The following is a 7,510-nucleotide window of genomic DNA, read 5'->3' as shown; positions in this document are numbered from 1 at the left end:
ATATATATATATTTATGGGTCTACTGTTCTACATCGAAAGAACACTTCTTCGAAATAGTGCAGAAGACCCACACCAGCAAAAGTTCACTTCAACGAAAGTGCACTTTCACTGAAGTCTAGTTCCCTGGGCGACCCAAAAAAAAAAAAAAAACACTAAAGCACCTCCAACACCCCCTCTACTTAAATATACGAACTCTGAGATCACACTACAGTGAGAAAAAGGGAATAATCCCATTCCACGCTGTAGTGTGACTGCCAAAGTCAATGTTCGAAGTTTCACTACTTCGAACAAGTGGACTTGGTGAAGTGGGTTCGAAGAAGTGACACTTTGAACATCTGCACGGATCCCATATATATAATATATATATATATATAGATATATATATATATAGATATATATATATATATATATATATATATATATATATATATATATATATATCTATATATGGGTCCTAGTTAAATGATCGAAGTTCAGCACTTTGAATTTCATATGGCCGAAACCATATGATCGAAGTTTTAAAACTTTGAACATTTAATGGAGATCTCCATACAGCACGGAATGGGAATATTCCCTTTTCCTCACTGTAGTGAGATCTCAGAGTTGGTATATTTTATTAGCGGGGGGTGTAGGGGGTGCAGGCGGGCTTTCCCCCTTGCATATATGTGTTTTAAGTTGTTTTTGTTTTGTTTTTTTTTCTTTTTTGAGTCTTCGAGATTACAAAACTTTAATCATATGGTCCCGATCATATGAGTTCGATGTTTTGTAATTTCAGTTATTCAACATAGACCCATATATATATATATATATATATATATATATATATATATATATACATGGATACATATAGGTGTGTGTGTGTGTGTGTGTGTGTGTGTGCGCGTGCGTGCATGTGTGTGTGTGTGTGTGTGTGTGTGCATATATATATATATATATATATATATATATATATATATATATGTATACATATATATATATATATATATATATATATATATATATATATATATATATATATATATATATATATATTATTTTATTTAACATTTGTTTACGTGGAAAGTCTGACTTGGAACAAAGCCAATTTTCAGAGGAGGCCCATGGAAAAATGTTCCAGGTGCATGTCTTTGAAACATGGCAGGAGACCGGAGCACTCAGAGGAAACCCATACAATGCAGGGAGGACATGCAGACTCTGCACAGAAGGCACTCCAGCCAAGAATTGAACTGGAGAACCTCTTGCTGTGAGGTGACAATGCTACCGCATTTTATGTGGAGTCTACACATTCTTGCTGTGCCTGCATAAGTTTTCATCAGGAGCTCCAATATCCCACCATCCCAAAGAAGTTTTGCTGGTGAAATGGCATTCATCCAAAACTGCCAGTAGATGTGTGTGCTCATTGATAATAAGTGTGTTTGTATCTCTTAATAATCTGGTATCCCCAAAAAAGGATTAGTTCCTGTATTATGTGTAAACTAAGTGCTGGGGTAGGCTGCACTTCCACTGCATGACCATCAATTTGACTGGTACTTACGTATTCTCACAAAGAGATTCCGAACAGGAGAACTGGCTCCTTTCCAAGCCATTCTCCTGCCAAAAAGATCATGTGAAACTATCTGGGGAAGTGCATGTCACTGAACTGTCTTTATGTTGGAGTGAAATAGGTCATGTGTATAATCTTCGAGGAGCATACTATTACATGACATTGCAAATCTTAATGTGTCATGGCTAACAGTTACAAAAGAAAATAACAGACAACACGTGTTTGAGTTGTTAGGAAGGAGTATGAAATGTGAGAAGAATTTAGGGGAGTTTTACGGTTAATGAGTGAAGGTTCAGTTTAAAGACCAGAGTTATGGCTTGTATAATGATGCCCTTTACTAGCGTGTACTTGTGGAGGAGTGAGAGCAGATGAGTAGGAGGCACAGTGAGTGACAGCAAACAAGTCCACTATCAGCAACTTGTAACAGACCATTTTCCGTTTCACCATAAACACAAAACACTTACAACAGGATACGCAGACTCAGGTAATCTGTTCTGATACCTGTTTGCAATCATATGTCTACCTCTTTGCTTAGTAATTAGGGACAAAACCACAAATAAAGAGGGAGCAAAGGCTAAAAATCTGAACTTTTTTAATATGATTTCTACAGCAACTCACTTAATAAATACTTACGATTGACATCAACATGCATTTTCTAAGCAATAAGGACTAATTTCATATCTAAAACAGATGTTTCTGGCAAATGCCCTATATACCTGTATCATCACTAACTTCTGAGTTATATGCAAGCAGGCACTTCACCCAAGAGTACAAAATTTCACCGTTGTTCCTCTACCTGCCGCATACCCACTGTGACACACTACTACATACTTGCTTACACACCCCTTTCCAGATTAACAAGCCTCTTTTCTAAGAAACACAACAAGTTATGTGACTTCGGAAATCTGGTTGTGATAATACATAAGTACCATTTGATTAAGTAATTAATTGTAGAATTAATGAATGAATATATTATTAAAATGATGTAGTTTATTAAACTAATGTACTCAAGCACCAACACTTGATTACAGTAACATAACTCTACACCATAAATAGCAAATAAATGAAAATTAAAAAGTAAATATCCACAGTTTTTAAATGACCATTAATGCAGATAATGCAGTCTTAAAATTATAAACTTTTAAATTTGTAATGATTTATAAAGTCACTTCCTTTAACACTTTCCAAGAATGTTGCTTTTATTCAAAAATAAATGTAGGGTCATGTTATTGACAATACCACAACTTTCACTTCTGCATAAAGCATACCATCCATCCATCCATCCATCCATCCATCCATCCATCCATCCATCCATCTAACCACACTCTGTTTTTGCCATTTTTACACATGGGGTCAGGGGTGTCACTTCAAAAGTGACACTCATCTAGAGCAAGCCTACCATCTATAGTGTTATAACTGCACGGATGCCATGATATTATGGGTAGAGACAACAGAATCAACTAGTGAATGATTGGATGGAATGAGTACAAGAAGAGGTGATTACCCCAACCAGTAGCTTGAAGCATTCTGTCAGGTGATTAACTATAGCCAATGATGAAGATTTCAGGTATAAAAGGAATTTCCCTAGCAAAGTTGCAGATGTGGGTACAGGCTGCAATTTAGAAGTATATATTGAAACTATATTGAGCTTTTTTTGACATGACAGCAGAAGGAGATATGTTAAAGGGAAGCCATGGAATCCATTAGTTATTTTATCTGGAGATTCATTGCATGGCATATATGTCTAAGTTGAGATGCCTAATTACATGATTATGCTAGGATAGCTTACCTGGGCTTAGCCGATGGGAAGCATACAAGTACATCTGCAGATAATATTTATGCTTATCTCACATTGTGAGACAGCTATGCTTTTTACTAGTTATTAGTGTTCTATTTTTGCAGCTGTTTGTAAATTGTAAGATAACTGAATGAAGCTGATGACACAGCTGCCAAGCATGGTCTCATTGGCATGTAATGGATTTAATGTTGGACATTATCCAACATGAAGTTCTTTGTTTGATTTTTTTGCTGTCTAATAGCAGTCAGGCTGTGAAATGCATTTAAAAATTAACTTATAAAGTTACCAATTGATGCATTAAGATCAAGATAGCATTTTATTGCTTAAGGTTTCATTCACCACCGACCACACACACACACACACACACACACACACACACAGCTTCACAATTCTTATAATATGAGAACTAACAACACCAGTATTGTTAGAAAGGTTATAAAATAAAACGTTGAAAGGGTGGAGGGTGTCTAAATATTAAATAATGACATCAAGGTTGATTATCCACTGTATAGTACCTTGGATATCTGTACTACAACAGACCATCATTCTTGCTATAACAGAAGATATCCTATCTGGGCAGAACACTAAGTTGTGTTTACAATGATGGCATAATGGATGCTGAAGATATTCCTTGCACAACTTCTGCAGCAAACGTTTGATGACTATATAGCTTTTATATCAATTTGCTGCTTCACATATAGGAGTAATTGGACCCCTTCTGAAAAACCTGTAGAATCATTAGGGTCCACAGTGATTTACTTCCAGATAAGACCATCAGTAGTGTTTCCAACAAATAAATATATATATATATATATATATATATATATATATATATATATATATATATATAACCTGCAATCCAGTTCTAAATAGTCAGTTTTCATGCTGGCATCCACACAGTTTTTATTTATCAGCCATCTTTAAAACAACATATAAGCACATTGCAGAAACTAAAAATTCATTATAACATAGATCAATATAATATGAAAAAGAGCTAACAAGTGATAGCTTAAGAATCCCATCCATTCTATACTGCAATGCCCATGAGAATACTAACACTGTAAATGTGGAGATAACACTGCTAATGGTGGCTGATGTGGACATAACACTGCTGCTGGGAGCTCAGAGGAGAAGTATCTGTCAAACAACTCCACAGTCTTATAGTATAGTACTGTCATTACATACAGCTTGCATGCACTCTCCATGTCTTCATAGGTTTTCTCTGGGCACCCCTTTATCTTCCTACCTCCAAAAAATGTGATAATTGATTGACTTCTCTATACTGTCTGTGTATACTCGATTTATCCTTGTTCTTGCGGCCTTCGCCATGCCTGAAAGGGTTAGATTAATCAGTTAAGAGATAAATAAATCTCACTTAATAAACTCAATATGTTCCACACTCTAGCAACTACTATAGACTAATCAGTTGGCAAACATAAGGGTAAAGTTGGAAAACAATTAATAATGCAGCTCCTTGGACATGGCTTGTTCTACAGCTTTATATGTTACTCCATCCCATGTGTGAATTAATGGAGAAAGGTTAATAGAAGAGGAAGAATTATGGTAGGATCAGGTTGTTGTACTAAAGAATGTCATAGAGTCTGTCCCTGGACTGAACAGATCTGGATGCAATCTTTTCTTCTAACCCAAAAAAAGAGGGACAGAGAAAGAAACAGTGGAATATGTGAAAGGTCAGTGTCAGAATCTGAGACACAGGGCTGGAGACTGCATTTTACCATAGCAGTTTAAATATCCACATCAGGAGCATTCTGCATTTGTAATAATCAAGAGTGGAAAATGACAGTTTTTATACTGCCTACAGAGCTGTTTACATAGGAATAAAAATGTTTTGTCTTCCTTGCAGACGTAATAGATGAAACCAGCTGCATATCAACACTGTTCTTTATACTACTTAAATACCTGAGGAAAACCTAACTCTATAATAGATGATGTCTGCAGTTTAAACCAGTTCCTTCTTTTATTGTGCTAAGGTTTCGTCAGATATGAACCCTGCCAATCAGCAAGAAAAACCCTAAGTTTTATGTACTCTCAGCTTTCCTACCATGGATTTGTAAGCCATGTCATGCTCTGTTTGACAGTATTTCAGATAAACTCTGACTTTCTTTCAAAATGTCTTATTTTTTTTAATTACCATCCTCTCAACTTTGATTTGGGTGCTGAACAAGATTTGTATTCAGGACCCAAAACTTAACAGTGGGCTTTGTCTATTTTAACTGTCTCCATTAAAGGAGTGAAGTACTGTCTGTAAAACTGACATGCCTCTGTAGAAGGCCTGCCCTTCCTCAGATGAAGGTGAACAAAGAGGTAATGTTCAATAAGGGCTACTCTAGTTCTAGCCTTTCAGATAAAATGATGTTGAATCCTTCCAAAAACAGAAATGGTGAAAGTATTGTTAGAGATGTTTAGATATAGTAAAGAATGTCCCTCTTGGAAATTCTCAGTCACTAGCTTGTCCAAGTTATGGTGCTGACATTTAGCAGCCTATAGAATGGGTATATAATAGGCTGTGAAGGTCAGTATTAGTTAAATGAATATAAAACAGAATAGAAAGACTCCTGAAAATAACTTACAATGAAATTATAGCTGTCCTATGTCCTAATGACAGCTATAACTGATTTCAACAAGTTAATTGCTATTATAGATCTCACTAGACGGGTCTCAGACTGGCCAAATTAATGTACTAATCTGTCCTCAAATATATGCCTAAATGCATATGTGAGGATGCAGCCATGGGAAAGAAGAAACATTTGTGTTGAGTCCTTCTAATGATCTGTTTAAAAAAAACATTTCTGCCTTAGTGGAGATGGTAGTCAAACCAAAGTCAAAAGATGTCCTAACATCGGGAATCTCTGAGTCTGACAAAAAAATGAGATAGCTGCATCAGAACAACTTGAATCACATCTCCACCTCAGTAATAGGAGCACCCCTAAAATCTGATTTAGATCTAAGGAAGATGGTCAAAGGGTTTAATGGTGGAACAAACAAAATTTGCAAGAGTGGATGGCCTTGATAAGCTCCTGTAATAATAAGAAATGGTGAAGACAGAATGCCATTTCTCCAAACCTTTGTGGTATCTAATAAATAAGGGGTATGACAGCCTAGCTCATGCTGTCAGGAATGCACACTGTTTAACTGACTTGCATTAAGTACTAACAGAACACTATTGAGCAGGTTTATGAAAATTATGAATGCATCTAAGAAAGGTTTGGACAAAGTCTTAGCAAACAACATTTCCAATGTTATGCTTTGCAGTTAATCCAGCTAAATCAACCTTTAATAATACTGGAGTGATGAGTAATCCAGATGAATAGGGGTGGCAATCATTTCCTGCGTGATTTAAAATATTCACTTGTATCTGCATAAAGGAGGAAAATTACCAGCAGTTGCTGTGTCAGTAGGATTCTTACCTGCTTTTGAATGAGAATAAAAGATCACTTGACATATAAAGGCATCAAACTGACTAGTACTTACCAGTTATTGCTATAACAACTAACAAAAGAGTCTGCAAGGGTTCACAAACTCTTACTTTAAATTTGGTGACAGTTCTTTCTGAAGAAAGACAGAACTGAGCTATGGATCTCAGTGCATGTAAAACATGTTTAATAGGAAAAGGATTGCTGTAGCATAGGGTTGGTGAAATGCTGATTCATAAAAACTCCCAAGAACAGAATGGCTTTCTCAGCTGATTCATTTTCCATATACAGATGTTCATAAACGATAGACTTGTTTGGTTATGCAGGGTACACTCAGGAGTACTTGGGGAGCATTGAGTAGCCAGTACTGGTTCACTCCTATGAGAGGAAAGGAGATAGCTAAGATTGCAGTGCTGGAGACTGCAAGCCGAGGCCAACAAGGGCACAGGATGAAGACGTGGATTTTGCTATGCAATGGATCAAGCTGAATCTGTGGTTGGAATATGAACCAAAACACATGTGCATCACTGGGACAATACTGCAGTCCCTCAAATTTGCAATCCCCATGACAAGATGCAAAATGGAGAAATTTAGGATTAATGAGTACTCTAATGCTGTAGAACCAAAATGCCACACTCAGAAGTAACCTATTTTTTTTCATGGATAGCTATTATAATGTAAGTATCTGTCTCCTGGATGAATTTCCCTCAGTGGAAGTGGACCTGATCTGTATG

This window comes from Protopterus annectens, chromosome 10.part0, assembly GCF_019279795.1.
Source record: "Protopterus annectens isolate FY-2018-M chromosome 10.part0, PAN1.0, whole genome shotgun sequence".
Lineage (NCBI taxonomy): Eukaryota > Metazoa > Chordata > Ceratodontiformes > Protopteridae > Protopterus > Protopterus annectens.
The sequence above is the reverse complement of the archived record's forward strand: the minus strand, read 5'-3'. Positions refer to the sequence as shown.